Genomic DNA, 24,008 nt, shown 5'->3' with positions numbered 1-24,008 from the left:
AAGAAGTCTCGGTCTCACAAAAATTATGTAGACCTGGTGATATGTTGATTCTGGCCCATTTTTCCCCAGCATGTCTCTGATAGATTGGGTTTTTCATCACAAGATGCTGGAGTGGCATTCCTACCCATTGACACCCAAGGTGCTCAACCAGCATGAGCTTTTTCTAGTCCCTGCTGTCCATGCTGCAGGACACTTTTCCACTGTACCTGGGGGAGAAAATCTGACTTCTGCCATATATGGAAAGAAAATAATTCACTGATGAAGTGACAGATTATTCTATGAAAATACAAGTTAATATTTTGTCTGTGTCCCAGAGCCGGCATTAGGTCCAACAAGGGCAAAGGCATCTTCACCTTGTGTGATTTATCTAAGTCCCCAACTTAACCTATTGCCCTTCCTTTAACTGGCCGTCGGGCAATCAGCTCAGACCCACAACGCAGATGTCCAGATGTGGGCCGACAGGTTAAAACCACCTCCCAGAGCCTGTGATCTTCACAGGCGTGCCCACACTTGCCAAATTGCACAGCCCTAGAACCCCAAAGCAGCCTCTCTGCACCAGCAAAACACCGTGCCAAAGAGAAAGAGGTCAACACCTGCATGGGTGACTGGTTTCTTCTGGTACAAACACACAAATACTTGCAGGGTGTTATAGGACATCGCTTGCCTATAGCGTCTTCTCCACATGCAAAGAAGAACCTTGTAGTCAAGTTCTCTGCAGGGCACCTCTCATGTTAAAGAAAACTTGTCATTTCTCCCAAACAAGGGAGGAAGGAAGAGCTTGTGGTTAATGCAGCAAATGGAGGCTCAGGAAATCTATGTTCATATCCTGATTCTACCACAGGCTTCCTGTGTGACCTTGGGCAAGTCCCTTAATCTGTCTCTCTGCCTCCCTTCCCCCACGTGTAAAATACGGATAAAATGGTTCCCACTCCTAATGGGACTCAAATCTTAAATTGGCTTACAAATGCTACCGTACAGCAAGGGAACAGTTAAATGTGTGGACCAATCCATACTTACCTGTGTGTGATCAGCTAAGAGGATTCCCAGCTCTAGTGTTCATAAATGTTTTCCATTATCTAAGTTACCATATGTTTCACCCCAACAATCATGTATTAATGGGTATTAACAGATAATTCTGAAGCTTCAAATGACAAAACCCTGTTGATCAAAATGGGTCTGATATTTGCTCTGTGCACATCACCGATTTACTGAAGTGGAGGCTGACAGACTTTTTGAACTGTGACTTATTTATTGTATAATCCTCCATAAGAAGAAACAAGACAAAGACAAAACTAGACCCTAATTTATGCTTGCAACAGTGCTTTATTGTTTATTACAAGACATCCTAGTTAGTCCATCAACAGTCCAGTGAGTTCCCTGTATTCCACTCTTGTAGCTGACCAAAACTACAGTGTCCCATGCTCTTGTTTCTGGGCAATCATGGGTTGTCCCCTCTTCTCACTCCAGCCAGTCCCACTCCATCCACCCACAACTGTGAAGATGTGTTAGTCTTCACTATGGCAGATGTCTGGACATTTGAAAATAGAGATTGTTTGAGTCAAGTTGGCCTTAATCATACTGTCAACTGATGTTTAAAGCAACTTGGGAAGAACCAAAAATCAAAAATGGGGTTTTATCCAAAGCTTTTCCATTTAGAGGTGAGAATGTGATAAACCTGGGCCGTAAAAACATAGACAACTGGTTGGCAAGTCCATCAAAACCAAATGTGCTCACCCTTAAGGTGAAAAAAGAACTTTGAGATTTTATTTAAAACATACATTCTGTTCTCAAATCCCTTTGAAGAGATCATGTGGGATAATTCGAAGTCTCCTTCTTACACAAACATTGCAAACATTTCCTGTTGGTAGCTATAAAAGGACAGTCTAGCTAAGTAAACAGTCCTCTTCATAGTTGTGTCTAAGCAGGAAAGCCCTGTATTCTTCACCAATAGCTCCATTGATGACTACAATTGTTCTGGTTATTGTTTGTATTCGCAATAACGCTGATTGTAACAAAAGATCAAAACAGGAACTTCCTTAAACTTATTAAATTCTTGCAATGGGGGCCTGGATGTTGCTGGCATAAGGATGGATGTGCGTTGACACACTAGAAACAGTGAAGCCAGATCATCAGCTTGTGTAAATCACTGTCTTCACCAAAATAAAGCTAAGCCACTGGGACCTGGCTTCATAAGGGCATCTTGCGCTACCCAAGAGCTCAAAATGCCCTACTATTACTCGCTAAATTTCCCCACCCACCATTTTCTTGTACCATGAATTAAAGGAAAATTGAAGTTTGAGGAAATGAAATAACGGGACCAAAAGCATAAAAGGAGTTTATGGCAGAGTTTAGGATAGAACCCAAATCTCCCACCTCTTGCTGTGAGTGTCCCATAGGAGTGTCCCTGGGGCATTCAGTGATCCTCAGCCAGCCCGTACACTGTTTCCTTTTCTGTGTTCTTCTCTTTCATGTATCAATCATTATTTTCTATCATTATTACCTTATTATTCTACCTGCTTAGGAGCCTACAGATTTCTTTCACATTTGCCACAGAAGAAACCCTTAATCAGCCGCTGAGGTACAACAAACCATCTGCCACTGCTAAACACACCATTCATAGTATTTTCAGCTTCTGCCGCACCACCAATGGCCAACCTCTTCAATATCATGTGAAGAAACATACCCATGTTGGGTTACATACTGCAGCTACAGCTTTGAAGTGGATGACAAATGCTAACATCTTCCTCTGCCCAGCAGAGCCCTACAGGCTTTTTGGCTCCTCAATCCAATGTCCCAGGTATGCGAGTCCTCAGCACTTAGGCAGAGAAGCAGTAGATATTGATAATATCATACCATCCTCAATTCTGATTGGTTTGCTATTTGTTCTCTCTCCCTGTAAGACTAAGATTAAACCATAGGTCTTAGAATAGAGAACTTCTACAGGTCCAACCAACAAACTTCCCTTCTTTATCAGACTGGGTCTCCTGCAGCTTAACGATTTTGATAGTGCCCAGGAGAACATAGTTCCTAGTAAGACAATACGTGATGCTTAGAAGATGCATGAAGTCAGGTGGGCCATCTCCCAGTTAACACAGGGACCTCACTAAGGAAAGCTGTGTTGCTCTCCCAGCTGAGGCAGGTAGGTTTTGTTTTCCTGTGTGGCTCCAAGGAAATCCCTTGTCATTTCCTCTAGTTCTCCATCTGTAAAAAGGCAATCACAACTCTCCCCTTTTCCATGTGGGCTGCAAATTCCTAGGATTGGGAGCAATCCCTTACACACATGTACAGCACCTGGCACCATGGCAGCCCAAGATGTAACCCACATATCAACAGGACCCACCACAAGGAGAAAACCAGACCATCGCACCCTTATGGAAAGAACCCCCCAAACCAACTTCACATAACACACAGAAATTGTTGGTGATTTAAAGCCCAGCATGTGAACTATGAACTTCTCAGCCCCCAGCCTCACAGCAGATCTGCAGGGCTGAGCTGCCCAACTTGAACTCTAAGTGCTCACCATTGCAGCTGATGGCTCTGTTCTCCTCCTCCATAAACAACCCGTAGTAAAACCAGGGCAGTCAATGGCACAGCCAAGAAACCCTAATGCTTCTCCATGTTTTAACTGGGATTTGCTCCCACTACAAGCCATCTCAGCCAGTTAAGTGGCTTGCCTTTACTGTTTTGCCCCAAATGACATCACCATTTGGCTTTCTGAGCGTACCTCTTTGGCTCTAACCCCCCCTTGGCTCTTTTCCCTGTAAACAGGGCCTGATTAATGTTGCAGAAGAAGGGCTGTGAATCACGTATTCCATTCTCTTATGGGAAGTCAGAATGTCAATTTTTCCTAGTTTTAAGTGCAGAGAATTGGGATATTTAATGCAGAATCCCTAGCAACGACACAGAAACTGCAGTCTGAGCCCACAGCTGCAAGCTTCCCAACATACTTTCTGTAACAGCAGCTGATGAATCACCCACTAGAAGACATGCACTTAAAAAAAAAAAAAAAAAAAAAAAAAAAAAAAAAAAAAAAACCAGCATTCACCGATGCTGCCTATTATTATGCAGCCCCAAACACTTTACAAGGATATTCTTTGATAAGGAAAGAGCCCTCACATGCACATCCACAAATCTCTGCTGGGCTGTTTAAAGGCTGAATGGAAATAGTCCGACAGCCACAGATGTTCTCTCTTCAATTCTGGGTGGCAGCATTTTACTGCCCACGGTACTCATCACTACTAATGTTTCCAGCTGGTGGCCAAAAGCCGACACTGAGCTTTTGCTTTGCAAATGCAAGGAAATTAAATACAAGAGTTTGCAAAGCAGCTCAGGGACCCTGCTACAGTCTCTTTCCCTTCCTCCTTTCACAGTAATCTTTCTTAGTTTTTCAAAATAAAATTACAAATGAAAAAATTAAGCACGACTGGGACCAGACTTTTACAGGGGTTGTGTACATACTGAGCTTCAACAGTATGATAGAGCTTGAGAAGAAGGATGCTGTACAGGAAAGGCTCAGGGAAATGAGTGGAGAGCCACATTGTTCTTAAAAAGCAGCTATATGTGACAAGTGGTACAACTAACTCTCTGACACATTTTATTTCCTGCTAGCATTATGAATAACAATCCAACAAATGAACCAGAAAAAACAGTCAATAGTTAGATGAAACACAGGAGCACTTCTTTGCAGGAAGATAATTTCAATCATATACAGAATTTCAATCATATACAGAATTTACCTGATGTGGATGATCCACCCCAGAGATTGATGAGAGCATCCAGAATGATTTAGGAGTGCACAGAGCCCACCAAGGTGCACTGAGAAAGAAGATCCTAAATGCCTTAAACCCAAAGGGTATTCTACCCAAGAATGAACCTTCCCCCTGACAGAAATTAACTGAAGTCAAATATTAGATAAACACGTATGATGAGACATTCACAGAAAACAGGGTCAAGAGCTGAAAAATAATCCACGTTAACCTCAGTACCATCACTGAGGATTGCTTACAGTGTATATTCTGTGTTTGTTCAGGAAATGAGCCGATTGTGCTAGGTGTTGTAGAAACACACCAAGTATGTCTGACTCAAAGATACTTCATATTTCAATATGAATGCAAGATATTCAGAAGCTTATTTCCGGGCTGTGGCATAAAGATTTGGGCAGGGATGAAACTCAGGAAGGTCCCTTCACTTCTCTATAAGCCATTTTCCATCATGAAAAAAAAGAAGAATTATTCTTGTCCCTGTTCAGCCTGCAAATACCTGGGACCTGGGGCAACCTCTGATGGATTTATTAAGCCATTGTGCAAACCTACTCAAGAGCCAAGCAGTTGTTTTTGAGCATGCCAGGTGTGTTGCACCTCACGTGATGGGGAGAGGTGGCCCAGCTTTTCACCCTCTCAATGTTGTGGTTGTAGGTAGCCCTATAGTGCCTGGCAGAGAAATGAGGTTGATGGAGAGAGCTTCTGAGATTTACCCCACAGCAAAGAAGGAGGCAAGAAAGCAAGTTCTAACTGACTCCTTCAGCTGCACAGGAGTCCAGGTAGACTTGGACTAGATATGGTATGTTTCATCCCCAGGGGCCAAGCATAGGGAGGAATGTAGGAGGGGTGGCAGAAGAGAGTAGGGACAAAACCAGAACTGCTGCTAAGTATTCTCAACACTCAGAAGAAGACCTCTTATTTTTACAGTTCCATGTAAGATGAGCTGGCCATATTAGGACATCTGAGGTCATCATCTCCAGTATCTGTGGCTCAGGACATGAGAAAAGGCTAGTTAACTCTCTGTCTCTTCAAATATGCAGCCTTGCATGGTTTGCAGGCCCCATTATCATGACAGCTTTTCCCCTAACAAACCCAAGAAGGACTTGAAACCTTGAAAGGAATAGCTAGATATGTCTCAGAGAGATGAGACCAGCTCACCTTTCAAACATGGGTTACATAGCATCTGCACAACTTAAAGCCTTTCCCACCCCATCACATCACCTCTTGTTCATGATAAGGGGAGCCGAGAGGACTCACCTGTCAGGAAATGGCTGGTAAATGAACTATCCTGAGAGACCTTCCTTCAGCACCTTTCAGTTGGCCAACAGGATGTCTGTAGTGGCTGTGGGACCAATCTCAGATATCTAGGTTGCTGGGCTAACTTGCCCACTGTCCATCTCAGGATGGTTAGATCCTCCTAATGCAGCAGTTGCTGTGTCCTTATCACCAGACCAAGGCATTTGAACCAGTTCTAACAGATGGAATTGGAAATGACCTCCTTTAGCATTGCCTGCCAGAATCCCTCCTTTGCTACCTCTGTTCCTACCAGGAAACCTTCCTTTGCTTTCTCTTTTCCTAGCCAGTGACCAGTACAGACTGGATATGCAAGAGCAGCATAAAACCTTTTTACACTGAGGCAAATAGCTCTCAGTTTTAAGAACAAATAAAGCCACACGGATGCGAAGGGCAACCCTGCTGTTCCATGCTAGGGATGTAACTGCTGCTCCCCATTTGCATGACACCCAGAGTAACAGAGGCGGCATGAAATGCCTCCGCTCTTGAGTAGGCGGAGGCAAGTATCCAGTTGACTCAGAGCATCGCTCTGCACCAGGGTGAAAATTAAAGGGCAGTTGGAGGGACAAGAGGGGAACTTGCCTGACTAAAGAGTATGTAGATATGTATGATATTGTTGTGCGGGGGAAAAAAATAGCTGTAGGGTTTTCTTTAGAAGTTCTGTGTTCATAGAGGGCTATAGAGGTGGAAAGAGGGGGAAATAATTATTAAATCATGATTGCTATCTTCAGTATTTACACAAGGTAGGCCACACAAGTGTCTCAATAACGGAAGCACCTTGATATTTATCTATTGCTATTAATTTGTATGAAGTGATTTATGAACCATATGGTCTGGAAGGTGCTATAGAACAGAACAGTAAACCTTTTTTTCTTAGCCAAAGGAAAAGACAACTCAGAGAAACAGAAGAGATGGATCTCATCTCACCTGCTCTCCAGCCTCTTAAAGTCTAGGGCAGAGACAGTCTGTGGAAATAAAGAGGCAACACCAGAGAATGACTTCTCTGGCCCATGCCATATCCTTAGTCCCCCGGTATAGAAACAGCAATACCTGTGTTGTGCCAGAACTGATTGCAAGCAAGCCACTAAGCAGGGTCCATCAAACTGCTATGACATAGGAGTATGTCATGAGACGCTATTACATGGAGTATGCCAGAGACTACCCCATCCGCTCTCCCCACCACCCACTTTATCCTACATAATTTGGCTGTAAAAGTGAACGCAGAAGTGAGCAACCAGGAGGAAGGTAGTAAAGGTGCAGGACACCTGATGGCAGTTTTCCTGCTGATCTACTACTTTGTGGCTGTGTCCTCACCATGACTTCTTCCATTTGTAAGATCCCGTGGGCAGGCAATGCCTTGGATCCCAAGGGCATCCACCACCTGGAGCAATGGGGCCTCAGTTTTGGGAGCAGTCTCTGAGCACCAATTTTAATGACAGTAATTTTAATAACCAAGATATCTTTGAAAGGACCTAGAACAAGGGCCTGCTTTGCATCCCCCTGGATTGTTTTTGACTATTGGCCACTAGTAATAAACTATTAGGGAGGGAAAAGCAAATGGAAAACAATAGAAGTAATTATATAGCTGGATGAATGTTTCACTTCAAATATTATTGTCTTTGTGAAGATATACAGCATGGATGTGTTATTGCAAAAAGAAATATGCATTGATCTCTTTACCAGGAAACAGGTATGATTGTATTATGTAAATATTACCTCATTTACTGTCAACAACTGTAGGCTTATTTTCACTTTGCAAACAGATGACAAACGTGCTTGGAGTCATACAGCATCAATCTTAAAGCTGACAAGGATCCCTCATTTTGCAGCCAATTTTTGAAAGTCAAAAGGCCAAATTCAGACTTGGGCTAATGCTGCTCGCTCTAGCAGGAGTGAGATGTCAGATTCTCCACATTAGTGTAAATCAGATGTGCTCTATGAACTTCAACAGCCAAAGAAGTGGTTCTAAAGCTGTTGACTTCAAAGGTAAGTTTGGCCCACAAAGCTGAAGCACTGGGTGAGCAAGAGGTCTGAATTCCCCCCTGATGGGAGTAAATGCAGCCCAGAAGATTTCTATAGAAGTTAAAGATCAGTCACGATACTCCTTGATACGTCATTTGAAAACTCAGCTAACTCTGTTGTGGTTGCTAACACCAATGAAAAACAGAGCTAAAATGAGAGCACATAATGAAGCGTATCCTTTCAGACCTGCAGCTTGGAGACCACTGTGGAAATGGTTGCAGCTCCCTCACTCAGTCCACCGCTGCCCACTGGCTCGGGTTAGACTTCCTGAAAGAGGATGACTCTAGCTTGGCCTTGAGCTCATTAATCCCCAAAGGATTATTTTGGCAGTCACATTATTCCAGAGGGAATCATCCTTTAGATTCTCTTCCTGCTCTCCTCCCCACATCTTTTGCCAGGAAAGATAATTTACCCTTCAAGTTCTCGTCTGTGAGAAGGGGATACCTCTGGTGACTAATCACCCTGTGATGTCACAGGCTAACCGAGATCTTCCTTCACGCTTGCAAGACTGTCCCTAGGCTTAGTCTTAAACTGTTCAATGAGACTTGACTGGTCAAAGGGTAACACTGCTCTGAGCTGGACATGTCTTTAGTAGGTCAGTCTGTAAACCAAAATAATTCTCATGTGATTTTCTTACTTGTTTTTGAAATGCTCTTGCATGATGCTAACACAATATATGGGGGTTTCAAAAGGCCTAATCTAACTTTCAGGGTGTCCAGTTCCCAGAATGTACTATTTGAAAGAAATTAGATCATAAGACATAAAAGGGTGTGCGCCATGCCAGGGTGAAATGCTGGGAGGAAGCATGGTTAAAAGGAGGGGAGTGAGAACCAGCTCATGCACAGAGAGAAAACACATCTATGGACCTATCAACTTTTATTCTACCCTCCCGTATGTGGTTCATTTGGCAAAGCCACAAGGACTATGTATCTCACTCTCTGATTGCAAATTCTGTTTGAATACAGAGTTTCCTGGCTATTTTGAACCATAGACTGCAAGGTATCTGGCACAGGCTAATAAGACTGACATGACAGCCCATTCAAATGGACGTCCACGGACAAGAAAGCAGCCACCTCCTGAGGCAAACCAGTGTTTTTAGTTGGAACTATGGGGAACTCGTAACTAAGTAATGTATACCCTGGCAGACATCTGTCAGAGCCCATTAGGAGTCTGAAGTCATCAAAATGTGAGAAAGTAGAAGGCAGGTTGGAATAGGGATTGCAAAGGACAATGCTGTTTGCGGGAGGACAGACCATGATCTCCTCACTGGGCTTTGGCACAACCCCTGGAGTGCTGAAGAGGGTATAGAATGAGCAATAAAGAGTTGCTTATCTCATCCAGATCTTCTAGTAGTTTAAATACATTGGGTTTGTTTTCAGAGCCTTTGAAGCCATCTGTATTTCTTTGCTTGCACCATCATACATCCCAGAAGAGATGAGCAGACACCAAATCTTGTATCAAAGTAAGCAGTGATTTGTTCATTGGGAACTTTAGGAATGGTATTCATCTGACCAGATGAACGTGTCTACAAGGTTATCATCTTGGCTCATCTCCCTAGGTCTTCTTGAGAGCCCGTGGAAAGAAATGGACATTTCTGCCCTCCAAATCCTTGAAGTCAGAAGAAATTAACTCTGCTATGGAAGTTTTGAGGAACAGATCCTTGTTTGCTTCTGTTAGCTCCTGTACCCTTGTAACACAGAATGGCCAGGAGTTTGGAGGTCTGGAGACACAGATAGGATGTGGAGAGATGAGGGGAGAAAGGTTCCTCAATGAGTATTCAGCTGAAGACTAGTAAGAGGCAGCAGGAATATGTGTGATAACACTGCTGGGAGCTGAGGTGGGACCTATTTGAAGAGACATCTGTGTCAAAAATGCCACTCTCCAACCCTCAAGAAGGACAGGTCTGTAACATATACAGAATGCTATACATCTGCTTTTCCTCTGCCCTTGAAATATCCACAGCCACTCCTGAGCCAATGCCCTTGCTGGGAACATCTCTCCACCATGAAACAATGAATTATTTCCCTCTTCCTTTTGCATTCCTTTATCTCTGGTACTGAGAGAACCACGATACCCCACAATCCTTTTTCTGAGACCATGGAGTTTTCTACATCTACGTGTAGTACATTCTACAACTCCATGTACAACTACAAACTGCAACCAGGATGTAGTTTGGAAGAAAGCTGGCCTCTCCTCTTGCTGGACAGGGAGATCTAGCAAGGAGGGCATTTCTGATCTGGAAGTAACAAGTACGTCACGCAGAGCTGGTGTTTGCAAAAGGGAAGGAATCCTTAAAGACAACTAAAAAGCTTCGGTCTGGGGAGGCCTCAGGTCCTGTGTGGCCACTCCCGAGAAAGTGCTCACTAGAACAAGAGTTTTGCCTTTTTGCTTTGTAACATGGATTTGTCCATGTCACACCATTGCAGTTTGCAGAGTTCAACACTGTCAAGATGTGACATTACAGTTTAATGGTTGAAAGGCCACGGATTGCCAGTGTCCAAGCACCAAGACCCTAAGCAAAACTCAAGACTTCTTATCAGTGATGTTGATTCCTACAACCACCCTTCCTTACCCTCCTCTGCTGTCTGTTCTTTTCCTTCTTTCTTTCTACCTCTCCAGCTTCTCACTTTCTTCCCTATCATCACCAGGCTTGGAAAAAACAATTAATATTAATTTCTTGAAATACAGTGGGCACCAGCACACTGTATAGTGGTGGTTCAGAGTAGGTCCTGGGAAAACAAAATGACTCCATCTCTCAGGGAAAAGTTGGAAGGGATTTAGGAAGGAATCACTTAGCATTTGAAGCAAAGTCAACTTACTGGTAACATTTCTGTTAAAAAAAAAAAGAAAACAACACATCTTAACACAAGCCCACTCTGACTTCTGCATACAAAATAACAGGATTTGCATTGGCAGATGTCATGTATGCCCGAGTACTGAGCACAACTAGGTTTGCTAAGACAAGCCTCATCCAATAAAAACAGTGAGGATATCAGGAGAAAGCTTCTTTTTCCAGGGCATTAGGTCAAGAGTGAAATAAACTGTGCTAATGTGGGAAATTTTTACTTGCTATTCCTATATTGTCACAACAAGAAAACCAGAGTGTGGGTACACCTATTCTAGAGCAGAGCTTCAAGATTTCAGCTTAGTTTAACCTGGGAATGAGGTTGTAGAAAGCAGAGTTATCTTTAGAGAATCTGTACAGAAAGTGAAGACCACAGCTATTTAGTTGAATCTCTCGTCAGATAGATAGTGTCTTACAGGACAAAAGGTCACTGATAGAGTCAGCAACCAGCCCCTCTTCTTGAAACACACTGGCTGTGCTTCTTCAGTGGCCTCCCATCCAGATAACACCCAGCCTTGCTCCTCACTGCTGCAGGCTGTGAAGAAAATTGCACCTTGAGACAGCACAGCCATATGATGCCAAGCCACCAGCTCAGCTGGCATCAGTTTCAAGGGTACAGCTAGGAAATACCTCCATGTCCCAGATGCTGCAGGTAGTTGCCCCTGCCTGGGTTATAGTCCATCCTTTGTGAGCCAAGCTTCATTGTGATCATGAGATGAGGGAAATTGAGAGGTCCTAAATACCCTGTGACCTTTGCCTTTTGGTCTGAAGCGCTAGTGCTTAGCCCAGTGGTTCAATGCTGTACTTAGGAAGAGCTCACCTCAAGGTGTGGAGCTGGTTGACTGTGGCACAGCCTGGTCTGTGTCTCCACTGGTTGTGTGCTTGAGCTTTTCCTCACCACCATCACCTCATCCTTCCCCTCTGCAGAGACCTCTGAACTTCAAGACATGTGTCTGACTTTGCTGAGACAGCGTGGATGGGTCAGGCCTCAGCAGTAGGCTCACAGTGATGCCCAACTTACCTTGGAGACAAACACTGCAACCACCAAAGTGGCACTTCAAATCCATTCATCAAATTTAACCATTTTCCCTGGCTGCCCTCTGCCATGGGGCTTCTAATTCCTGCCTCAGCCATGAGCCCCAGTGCTTCCCCCCCCTTCCCAAAACATCCCCCAGCTTCCCTCCTCGCTGGGGTTCAATCCGTGCTGTGGGTCCCCCTAGGTACCCCTAGGTAAACCCCGCCAGTGATAACCACCACCGCTCTCCAGCTGCTAGTGCTGGATTAAATACTTCAAGGCTGCTCTGACAGCCCGCCTCCACATATCCCTTTCCCTCAACTGGGTAGCAATAATCCCTCCCCAGCTTCCAGATCCCCCTACGCCTTGGCTGGGGAGTTGAGGGCTGGAAACTTGCTACCAGCGCAGTAATCTTTTCCCAACCATGACAGCAGAAGGGAATTATAATTCCCCTGGTACAGTAACGTCTCAATATTATCATCTTCTGTTTGTCCTAAACCAAAGACGTGCTAGTATGGCTGAACTACTCCATTTGTGCATGTGTGCCTATGCTGTAGAGTAGTATAATAGCATAAATTTTAATTTTAACTACACACATATGTACGTTGAGGGTTTTGTGTGTGTGTGTTTGCCTGTGTGCATACACGCAGCTGTATGCACACAGCCCTACGGTTAGCATGATCTATCTATATGTTATTTTTCAGCCATGCTAATAAGAAAAAATTCTGATTCCTTTCAAGACCTGAACAAGTCCCCACTGCTATTGCAGTCCCGCACTCTTTGCATCCAGGGGTTGCCAACAGCCCTACTGAAAGCAGCAGTTTCCCCCCACTCCCAGGGCACCTCTGGCAGTAGCACATGTGGTTTTTCAAGGAAAGGTCAATACAGACACAGACCGTAAGGACCAGACAGTCATTGTGTCCGGAGGGAGCATTACACCCATGTTGACTCCAGAGAGTCAGACTGGAGAACCTAGAGAACACGATGCATCTCCCTTAAATTTAGTTTTTGAGGATTCCTCTGTGACTAGTGGAAGGGAACAAATACTAGCAGAGGGTAACCCATCTGCCAGTGCTGGTGTCTAGCAAGGCTGGAAACACCCTGTGGAGGTACCTATCTCTCTGCAGGTATGATGGCCAGCTGAGGTGACACACCATAGACACAAGGTAGCTATGGCTTGAATTCAGTCCCACCCTGGCTGGCAAAGTCTGGGAACTACTAAGCAGAGCTTAGGTCCCCTGAAAGCTGCTGCATTATTTCAGCTTCTAGATCAAATCCTTTCCGCCCCTGGAGAACATTTAGGATGAAGGTCTCCATTCTGTGGGATGCTGAGCATCACCATTTTGCATTTGCAAAGCATCCTCAGCACCTTCCAAGATTGGGCCCTAAACTTACCTTGTTCCTCATGCTAAGCAAAAACTGGGTTGCCAGCCACCACAACGTACCTTGCATTAGCAGTATTTTCTGTAAAGCTTCAGTCTCCTTCCCGCAGGAGTGACTCACACTCTACTAAAACACAGTACATGTTTTAACCTTCTTTTGCTGCAGAGAAATCCTGACTTGAGCAGGATGCGAATATAAGTCTCTGAAGACAGAAGGCAAAGAGAAAGATCCCTGAAATGTAATTTTTACAGCAGTTTCATGGCTTTTAACCCAATCTTGTAATTTTGAAGAGCTTGGCTTGTGATTTCTGGACCCCTGGGGTGAGTAATAGTGAAAGTAAGAGGTGTATTCAAGTTCCTCTGGATGTCACCAAGGAAAGAGGGAAGGGGACTGGTAAGGTACAAACCAAATGAGTGAAAAATGTGACTTTGTTGTCCTTCTCTCTCCACTCAGCCCCACTCCTGGCATGGGTTAGCCTCTCTTTTGAGAGGCAATACTTTTGTTCGAGCTGACCTTCAAGCAGATGTCCCTGCAAAAAAAGGTAACTCTGGGAAGAAATGTCACAAAACAGAGCCCCACTATTGAAAAGCGGGTCTCTGAAAGGCTGAACAGATGGCCCTGGAGTCTCCCAACTCCATGGTGAGGACGCTTGGCAGCAGAATGAACGCTGAGATAAAAAGGAGCCGATTTCATCGGCTGCTCTATCTGATCAAGCCATATAAGTTTGCCTTGGGTTTCTGCTTTTGCCACCTCCTTTTCTGGAAAATGCAATAGCTCTTTAAACAAACTCCCAACAGCAACAAACCCCTTTCATAGGCTTGTGCTCATTAATCAGGTAGCTTATTCCCTACATTTCTTTTTCCCTCCAGGCCTATTTTTACCTTGCTAGTGTGATCAGCTGCAAGACACTATCCTGGATCACTGCATGCGTTTTCTTTTAGAAATCATCTGCATGAGAGTCTATGCAGGCATCGCTGCATGTCTGAGAGTGAAAATGTGCCTGTGTGTCGGTGCACATGGAGACTGATTAAATCACCCCTCCCTTTTTCAAACAATTAAACATTTACAGGAGACCAAGTGTGATTTTCCCCTCTACTCCAGGTTTGGGGTTTTTTTTAGCCACGTGAAAAGGTTGCAAGGAAGCCTTAGGCAGATGTATCCTGACTGTACAGCACATGCTGGTAGGATGCATGTACTTGTGGTTTGCAGAGTACTCTTCGATGAGTACCTCTCTCTAGTTGGCTTGCACATTCTGCCACTGATATTCTCCGTGTCCTTGGGCAAGTCTCTTAACATTTGCATTTCATAAAATACCACCTAAATATTTTTGTGCATTGGAGCTTTGCTGGGTTTCTCTCTCTCCATTGCAAGCATGGGGAGGACTGGAAAACATCCTCGCTTCTCTGGTGTCGTGGGAGGGTAAATATACTTCTAAAAGAGTGGGAAACACCCTGCAGTGGAGAGAGGGGGAGTAACCCCCTTCCTCACCCCCTCCCTGCTAGCAGATATGAGCGCTGCATGGCATCTGCAGAGTCTGGCGGATAAACCAGGAGCCTGGGACTCAATAATTTTGGGGATGCTCCTTGCGCTAGTGGTGCCCTATAGAGTGATGTCAACCCTTCCTTCTCCCCACTGCGTGATGGGTTTTCCCAGCCCCTGGCCACAGCATTTACTGATGCCTCCAGTGCATGAGACTCCCTCCCAGTGAGCTCCTGCTTCAGCGCTGAAACCTCCCCGAGGAGAGGTTTAATCCCTGTCACCAAAACAAAACTCTGTGTGTTTGTTTTTTCACCCTGCGTAACTGTCAGGATTAATGCTGTTTAAATGATGTCAAACAGCCACTGGTTGGTTAGCAATATGTTTACTCCATACGACTTCTCAATGAGGCCTTAATATTTTACCACAGGAAGCAGAAAAGGGAAAAAAATAAAAGGCCTTAAAAAAAGAAGACAAGAGTAATAAATCCCAGAGTTACTATCCCTAAACTGTTTTTTTTTTTAATCATAAAAGCACAAAGAGCCCAGAGATTCTGATAATGAACATAAAATATAGTTGCCATTAAAAAAAATTCTCTGTACCATCAATTTCAATTTACTCCACTATAAATCAATGAGCTACTTAATCAAATATTCTCCCACTTTAATTGTTTTATCTTGCTTTTATGTTAAATTTCAGTGAGTTACTGTGGGCACTAGTTTTCACATTATAGAAAAAAAATGTCAGTGGATTGGCCCTAATTAGTATAAAATTCAAACATTGGTTTAGAGCATTAGCCATATTGAAGTAAGCTCCTGCAATTTAACTGGTTCAGTGAAACCAATCCAAGTAAAAGAAAGAAGCAGGGAAAAAGAAGCCCTAAGTTGGATTAGTAAAGTTAGCTGCTCATCTGTTGTCAAATTCTGGAATGAGTTCCCTTCATCTTCAAAATAAGAATAATTTTTAACAAGTCTTTTGAAAACTGTCACTTGGTGTTATCCCATGAAGCATTCAAACTCAGCTGGGGTGTCCTTTCGAAATTCCTCAGTCTTGCCTCAGTCCACTTAGAAATCACAGATGCTTGTCTGGACTAGTCCAGCATTTCCCATGAGAAAATATATCAACACAACGTCCATAAAAGTCTGGGCTCAAACTCCAGTGTTTGCCATGAAGGGCATTACCCTTGTATTGTGAAAAGACAAGAAACTGTCCCTTGTGAGTCATTTTCTTCTGTAAATAGGAGGGGAAGCGTTCTTTTGTGATTTGTTTTGTTTAATTTTCTGTTATCGATTGATATCTTCTTGAAAAGGCCGCAAGGGATACTTTATTAGTTAGCGTTACTGATTAAGCATTAGTAATTGTGATTTAAGGATGATCTTGCATGGTATAGATGTATGCAACATGAAAAAATGTAGATGGAGACATGAAAATGCAGTGTCCTCTAAAGGCTGAGCTGGCATTTGCCTTGGCTTCAGCACCTAACAGAGGGTAAATTTTTTTCATCACTGGCACGCTTATGTGTCTGAGCTCCTGCTATGGTAAAATGGCCGTGAATAAGCCAAATTTGTGGATTTGGTACTCTACACAGGTTTCTAATGGGCACCCTTCCTGGAGAAGGTGTGAAGGTGTGATCCAGGTACAGACTGAAGTATGCTTCAGATGTCATAGAATCACAGACTGGTTTGGGTTGGAAGGGACCTCAAAGCCCATCTAGTTCCAACCCCCCTGCCATGGGCAGGGACACCTTCCACTAGACCACGTTGCCCAAAGCCCCATCCAACCTGGCCTTGAACACTGCCAGGGATCCAGGGGCAGCCACAGCTTCTCTGGGCAACCTGTGCCAGTGCCTCGCCGCCCTCACAGGGAAGAATTTCTTCCTAACATCTAATCTAAATCTCCCCTCCTTCAGCTTAAGGCCATCATCCCTTGTCCTATCACTCCATGCCCTTGTAAACAGTCCCTCTCCAGCCTTCCTGTAGGCCCCCATTAGGTACTGCTGTAAGGTCTCCCTGGAGACTTCTCTTCTGGCAAGGCAAGGGACACCAATCAGATCACAGAAGCAACCATGGCAGCCTGCACCTGGGGAAATCTGCTTTCTAGTGCGTGCTGGGGCAGATGAGGTGGTCCATCGCCTAGCAGTAACCCCCTCCTGCATCAGCTGGAGACGGTCAGCAGACCAAACACTGCCTGTGCAGCACACAAGACCAGTGTGCAAGCATGTGCCACACTCGCCTACCTCCAAGCAAATGGACCAAGATAAGCCAGTTTTCTGTAACAAACTTGTATACCATGGAAAATTTAAAACTCATGAGTCTGAGGGAGATGGTGGGGACCCTCATTTCAGCCATTGCAAGATTTTAGATCCAGACCAGGTCTGGTTTTTAACCAGCAGTGATGTGTTGAGGTGCTTGATTCCAGGTTCTGTTTTTTTAAGCCACCCAAGTACAATCATCTGCATCAGGGGAAGGAAAAAAAAACCTCCACAACATTTACATGGAAGCTTTTGAATTTCAAAGATCTTTTTTAATAAGGCAAGAATGAGGAAGTCTAAAGATGTGCATATCTGCTTTACAGTTGTTAGCCTAATAAATGCAAATATTTCCAGCACCCAAAGGTTTTACCCTGCAGTTTTACCTGCTAACATTTCCTTGTTTTGAATTATGTAGATCAGAAATGGAGGAAAAACATAACACTGGTTCTAAGGGTATAGAGCTGTCATCTAATTTTTAGGTGAATGTTCTCCAAAGCAGAAAGATGCATAACTGTTGGGTAAATTGCTAGTGAGGTTTTTATTTTTTTTAAGAATCTGTTTACAGCTTTGCTAGCCAAACTCAGGGGAAAAAAAAAAAAAAGAAACAACGCAAGCAGTGTTGAATATTTCAAAAGAATTATCGTACAAACTACTGTGGCTAAACTTCGAAAAATATTTGGTTTTTTTTAAATACAGGTCAAAATCTCACTTGGAGAAAAAAAAAAAAGTGCACAATGTGCAAGATGCTGATTGGATATCCTAGGTGTGTTAAGTGATCCTTGACCAAGATTTTTGATAGTCAGAGATTTTGGGTGTCTGCTTGTATGTTGCCAATTTAAGACTTTTTATCAGAGCCTGGATTTCAGAAAGGGGGCACTCAACACTCAGAAATCAAGTTCATGAAGACACCTAAGTTCAAGCCCTTCAAAGACAGAGACTCTGGGAATCAGTAGTTGTGCTTGAAAATTTGGACCTTTGTATTCCAACATTCAAAGCGTAACTTCCAAAATGTTACTCACATCATTTTCTTAATCCAGAAACAGGTCACAACCTGGAAGTAAAACCCTGCAGACGCCAATTTCCTTGGTAGCACATGATCTACAGATCAAAGTCATATTTATATTGCTATCATTTGAAAATAGCTTCACAGAAGTGAATTAAGTCTGCACTAAAGTCAATGAGATTAAAATTAGGTTGATAAGTGAAAGTTGTTTAGGATGGTGGGTAGTGAAATGTTTATATTTGATGGAGCCTTGCATCACATCTATGACTGTTGTTGCTGCTGTTATCATGGTTATTGCTGTTGTCATCATTTCTAGCGGTTCCAGCCAAGATCTACCAACACTATAATTTCTGCTCTATGTGTCCATGGCAAGACACAAGCTCTGCACTGGTGGCTGTATGGTCTAATTATTCTTCAGGCAAAGAAATATTTCTCTCACCTAACTTTAAACATTTGTATATGAGCTAGAAGTCACAGTTCCCTTTACAGATACTGGAGAGAAACAGGAACTTCTAGATCATGATTCCTCTGCCTGAAGTGAGGTGTCCACCTTAGGATAAAACAGTCGGATTTCTGAGTGCCTTTTTCTCCTTAGTGACTACAATGGGAATCTAGGATATTTCTCTCCATGTTGTAAACGTCTAAACATAAGTAAGATGAATCCTGTGCAGGAATTAGTCCTGGGCCTGGGCTCAAGCAAGATGTATGAGAGAAAAAGGGTGAGATCTTGCTTCCAGTCCATTGTTTCACTTTATATAAAAGAGAACAGGCATAAAAGTGCCTTAAAGACTAAAAATTCAGGATTTATCAGCCTTTATGGAGCAGTCATAAAGCTATTTGCAGAGGAAACCACTCACCTTCTTGAGTCATATGTACCAGAGAGTGAAGGGTAGTAGTAAGAAGTGGAAAAAGTCTCTTAAGACATGTGGATTGCATCTGCACTGCAGAAGAATATGCCTTCAAGTGCCCTCATAAATTCAGACTCTGTCCAGGGTCTCCCTTTGACATTTTTAACATAGGTCATCCTAAAACTACCCTTTTTATCAAGGTTGAGGGTCAACAGCTGGGCACTTACCCTTAAAATGCAGAGTGGACATCACCAAAGGCAACTTAGAGGTATATAATCTGCCTCATTGGTAATCACTTTTATTTATAGCAGCCTTCCAGTACCTAACAGGGGCCTGCAAGAAATCTGGAGAGGGACTGTTTACAAAGGCATGGAGTGATAGGACAAGAGGGAATGGCCTTAAGCTGAAGGAGGGGAGATTTAGATTAGATATTAGGAAGAAATTCTTCCTTGTGAGGGTGGTGAGGCCCTGGCACAGGTTGCCCAGAGAAGCTGTGGATGCCCCTGGATCCCTGGCAGTGTTTAAGGCCAGGTTGGATGATGCTTTGGGCAACCTGGTCTAGTGGAGGGTTGGGGGGGGGGGGGGCAGGGGGGTTGGAACTATATGATCTTTGAGGTACCTTCCAAACAACTCTATGATTCTACGATAGTGTGGTTGTAGGCAGCTCTATGGTAAGTGCATTTTCTCAGCCTAGCTAGCTAGGGTGGCAGCAACAATGAAGAAGTTGGCCCAATGTTCAATGAGACCTTCCCACTCATCACTTCTGCTGAAGTCCATGTTGGAACAACTCAACCACTGTTTTTCTCCAACTACTCTAGGTCACAACTCATCAGCTCCCTGCCTGAAGCAAATCTCTTTTCTATGTAGAGTTTCTGAAGGTATAATTCAAAATCTCACCCCACAAGAATAAGCACACTCTACTACTAAACTGTATTTGTTCTTCACCACAAGTGCCTGAAATTTATCCATTTTTCAGCCTTCAGCATTTCTGACCAGGAGGAGTCATAAAACTGGGGGAAGCAAACAGGTTCTGCACTGCTGTTTGTCAAGATGTTGAAACAGTTTGGGAAACTCAGAGATAAAAGCTCTAGAAATGCAAGATATGATGATATAAATTATTCTCCTTAACACGTCAGACAGGAGCAGTAAAGACCATATATGGTTATAATTACCACATCCGTGCATATCTAGCAAAAGAAAGCTGAGATCATATTATAAAAATTAACCTGGGGGACATTACAAATGTTGCTTCTAATGGAATTTTATGATCAACAGCCATATATTATAATATTTGAATAACTTTCAGAAAGATTTGTTCTTCCGGCAATGCTTATTTTTTTCCTCCCCTAACCAAAACCAGTCTTTAAAAGAAAGTGCAAGGCAAAAGAAAAACTGACCTTTCAAGCTATAGGAGTTGGAAACTTCACACTGATACTGTTAAAGCTGATTTAAGAAATGCAAAACAATTATTTCACAAATGCATATGTTAAAACTGTAAATTGATATATCAAAACCACAACCTGAATATAGCAATTTGTCTCTTTTTTCTTTCTTCCTTCCCCTCCCTGTTGTAGTATATTCCACAGCTGCCTGCCAGATAATATACTGATTGCAACTTTCTTAATTTACAGAGCCTTTAAGTCTAATCTCATGAGCCAGCCTAAAGGGCTTCTTCATCCATTGAAATGCCAGAATAATTGAAATTGTCTTCAGCTGACAGTCAGGCAATAATGAATATTTTACTTTGCTGATTGCATGTCAAGGTTACATATAGCGCTGCTAACAGACCTAATCCTGTGGATCTCACGCCAGGCTTGCCAGTACCGCATGTGCTTCTATTTATTTTGTTTTGTTTTGTTTCCTCTTTCCATGGATCAGTGTGAGCAGACTAAGACCAAACGTGCTGGTGAGTGGTATAAGGTGACCCAGTTGCTGTTTGAACAATGCCACCACGGGTTTTCAACAGCGCTCTGGAGGTAAATGACAGTCTGGGAAAGCTTTTATTTAAAGGTTTCCCTGAAGGGAAAAAGGAGAGGGAGGAGGAAATGCACAAGCAGTCAGTCAAAAAAGGGGTTGGGAGGAAATCTGTGGTGTGGCATGAAAGAGGCTTCTGTGTGAACCCATCCTGAATAAACTCCTCAGACTTTCATTACGATCACACATGGGCATTTCCTGATCCAAAGTCAGTGCATGATCAATAGACTATTAATGATATCGAGATATATGGAGGCAACAAAAAGGATCATTACTCTGTTAAAGTCAACAGAGCGTGTTTGAGAGTTGCACACAGGAATAAAGGCAATATGGACACGGGGGGGGGGGGGGGAATTCTGAGTTGCTGGGTCTGCAAGTACCCGCCTGTCAGCCATTCATATCAGCATATGCACCATATCAGAGATGCACCAGCCACACCCAACACGGCGATTTCCATAGGAAAGAAGCTCAAGCCCATGTTCCAGAGACAGTCACACTGTGCACGGACAACCAGGAAGCCGAGATCCAAGGGCATACGGCGACTCATCCCACCAGGCAAATCGAAATAAAGCCCAACAGGGCAACATAACAATATTCCTCCTGCCCAGTGTCCCATCTATGACAACCCCGTACAATGAGTAAGGTATAAGAAAAAGGAAACGATGTCATTTTCCCCACAAACAGCAGCTTGCGGTTTGTGACCCATGAGTGATTTATTTGTTGTGAAGCACCTTCATGGGTTTTCCTCCATGAATTTATCCTACCAGACCCTGAATCGAAGGGAACTTTCAGTTTCCATAAATTACTGCATCAAGGAATTCCCCTGTTTTAGTTACTTTCCCCCATATTTTAGGAGGAATGAATGGTTGTGTCAGGGGTTGTTCTGTGGAATCTGACCCTGAGCCCACAGAATCATCTTCCCCACATCTTGAAAAGACAAATGTCAGCCACCTAGCCACATGTACCCTGGATATTTCACTTCAACAGAAAAAATCTATTTTGATATGTTTTTATTTCAACTACATAAAAAGAGAGTAAGAAACAGAGAGGAAGGCTTGTTTGGAGGAAAGGAGAAGGGGGGACAAGGAAAAACAAATCCTGTTTGGGGAGAAATAACATGAAACTTGGGGGTAGCCTAATTTGGCAGCATGACTTCTGCATTCTCAGCAGTCTGGAAGGCTGGAAGCTGCTGGGTTAGATGGCTAGCCAGCTTTGGACCTGGCCACTCAAGGAACTAGAGAGCCCAGGGTGTCCAAGTGCAGTACGGGAGAGCAGTATTCCCTGGATAACACAGGCAAATATCCAACAGCACATATGCAGCTCTGTGCAAGCTGGTCTGAGCTCATAGTTGACCCCATGTGGGGCAAGAGGTTGGATAGAGACCTCCTGAGGTCCCTTCTAATCCGAATCATCCTATGGTCCCATGATCCAGGGAGAACCAAGGGCACTGGTCTGCCAGGCAACCTGCCAGGCCAACATCCTTGGAGGCAAGGAGTACTGGCGGGAAGCTACTGGGAGAAAATGGGCACTGGCTCTGGGAAAGCTGTCACTGCAGAGGCACAAGGTCTCTGCAGAGAGACCAGTCTTTCACTGAGATGTCCTGCAGCCTTACCACCAGGGAACAATAAACCTCTCAGGAACTCTTACAGAGAATTCCCTCTTTCTTCAGTGCTTCTGTGGGACCAGCAGTCAGATCCATCACTTCTATTCAGCCTTAACATTGTGCTTAATCATATGCCTTCCTCCAGCCAACCCCCCCGCCCCAAGCAGCTTCACGCAGCTCTGGGGCAAGATGTTATTCACCCATCTCTCACCAGTTTGCCAGCTCAGATGCCAATGTGAACAGCCCCCCAGCCCACTTCAGCTGGAACAAGCCCAGTAACTTTTAACATTTTCCACCAGAGGCTTTTTAGCTCGGCTTGTCTTCAGATCTGCAAGTTAGGGAATGCTTATGGGAGCTCATCCCACTGCTCCCACTGGCCCATCAGGGCACTAGCTTCCAGTGAGGTCAACAGCAAGTTAAGAGCCTCTTCCACTAGCAAAGCAGCAACTAGATGAACATACATAGGCGAGTTCTTTAGTCCATGGATGAGTTTTTCTGAGCTGGAAATTGGATAAGAATTGCTCTGGAACTGGTGCAACAAGTGGTAAAGGACTTGAGCAAAAGACAACCTGCCACGTCCCTGTCAGCATCACCACCCAGTTGTTCCTGTAACCCCCAAGTCTCCACTCGCACGCTGAGCACTCAGCTGAGCCCATCCTTGCAACACCCTCCTGTGAACATTTGCATCAGAGACAAACAGTGCAAGTTCATCCCTGTGTGTGTTTGACAACACTTTCTTCAGCTGCACTCTACCACGGGGGAGCCTGGGTCCCAGGAGCTGTAATCCTCCCTTCTCAGTGCCGTATCACTCTGAAAGGGGTGAGAGAACAAAACAGGCTCTCTGAGATGCACGGGGAAGGGAGGCACGTTCACAGCTAATGACAAGACACTGCTTTTGGGTAGCGGAGACTGAGGCTACATACAGTGGCAGGAGTTTTCTGCTTGTGACACATCCTGGAGGACATTCATTCACTATCTCTGCCAGTGATATGAAGGAGCAAGGTCTATTCTCCAGGTAGCCACGCTGTTTCCCTGTTGGAAAAAGGGGTACAGGGCATTAGGGAAACCAATATAATTGAATAGTTGTGTGTGAGTAAAACTTTTTTAAGAACTCCTTGCTTATAGAGCCCATGGAGTGGAATTAAACCTATAGTGAATTGTTTACTGATAAGATCTGCCTTTGACCAGACCTGCAAGAAGGAGTCAAGTTCTTTGCTGTCATAACTTTACTGACTTTACACCAGTGCTTAAATTTAGCAAGTTGCCTTGATAACTAAGTCATCTAGGAGAAAATTGAGCATGCAATAAGGAATCTTGATTATTATTAAATCATGACAATAGCAAAATCTGTGGATGTTCAGCACCCATCATACAGGGTGCTGCACCTAGACAAGATATGCTGTAGGCTGATGATGACTCCTGCTACTGACCTTCCTGTTGCCCAGAACAGTTTAGGCTTAAGCTCCAAAATTAGCTTTATTTTACAGTAAGAATAAGCAACTGGGGAACTCCACCCAAAAAAACCCAATTCTGCC

Source organism: Balearica regulorum, chromosome 1 (assembly GCF_011004875.1).
Source record: "Balearica regulorum gibbericeps isolate bBalReg1 chromosome 1, bBalReg1.pri, whole genome shotgun sequence".
NCBI lineage: Eukaryota > Metazoa > Chordata > Aves > Gruiformes > Gruidae > Balearica > Balearica regulorum.
The sequence above is the reverse complement of the archived record's forward strand: the minus strand, read 5'-3'. Positions refer to the sequence as shown.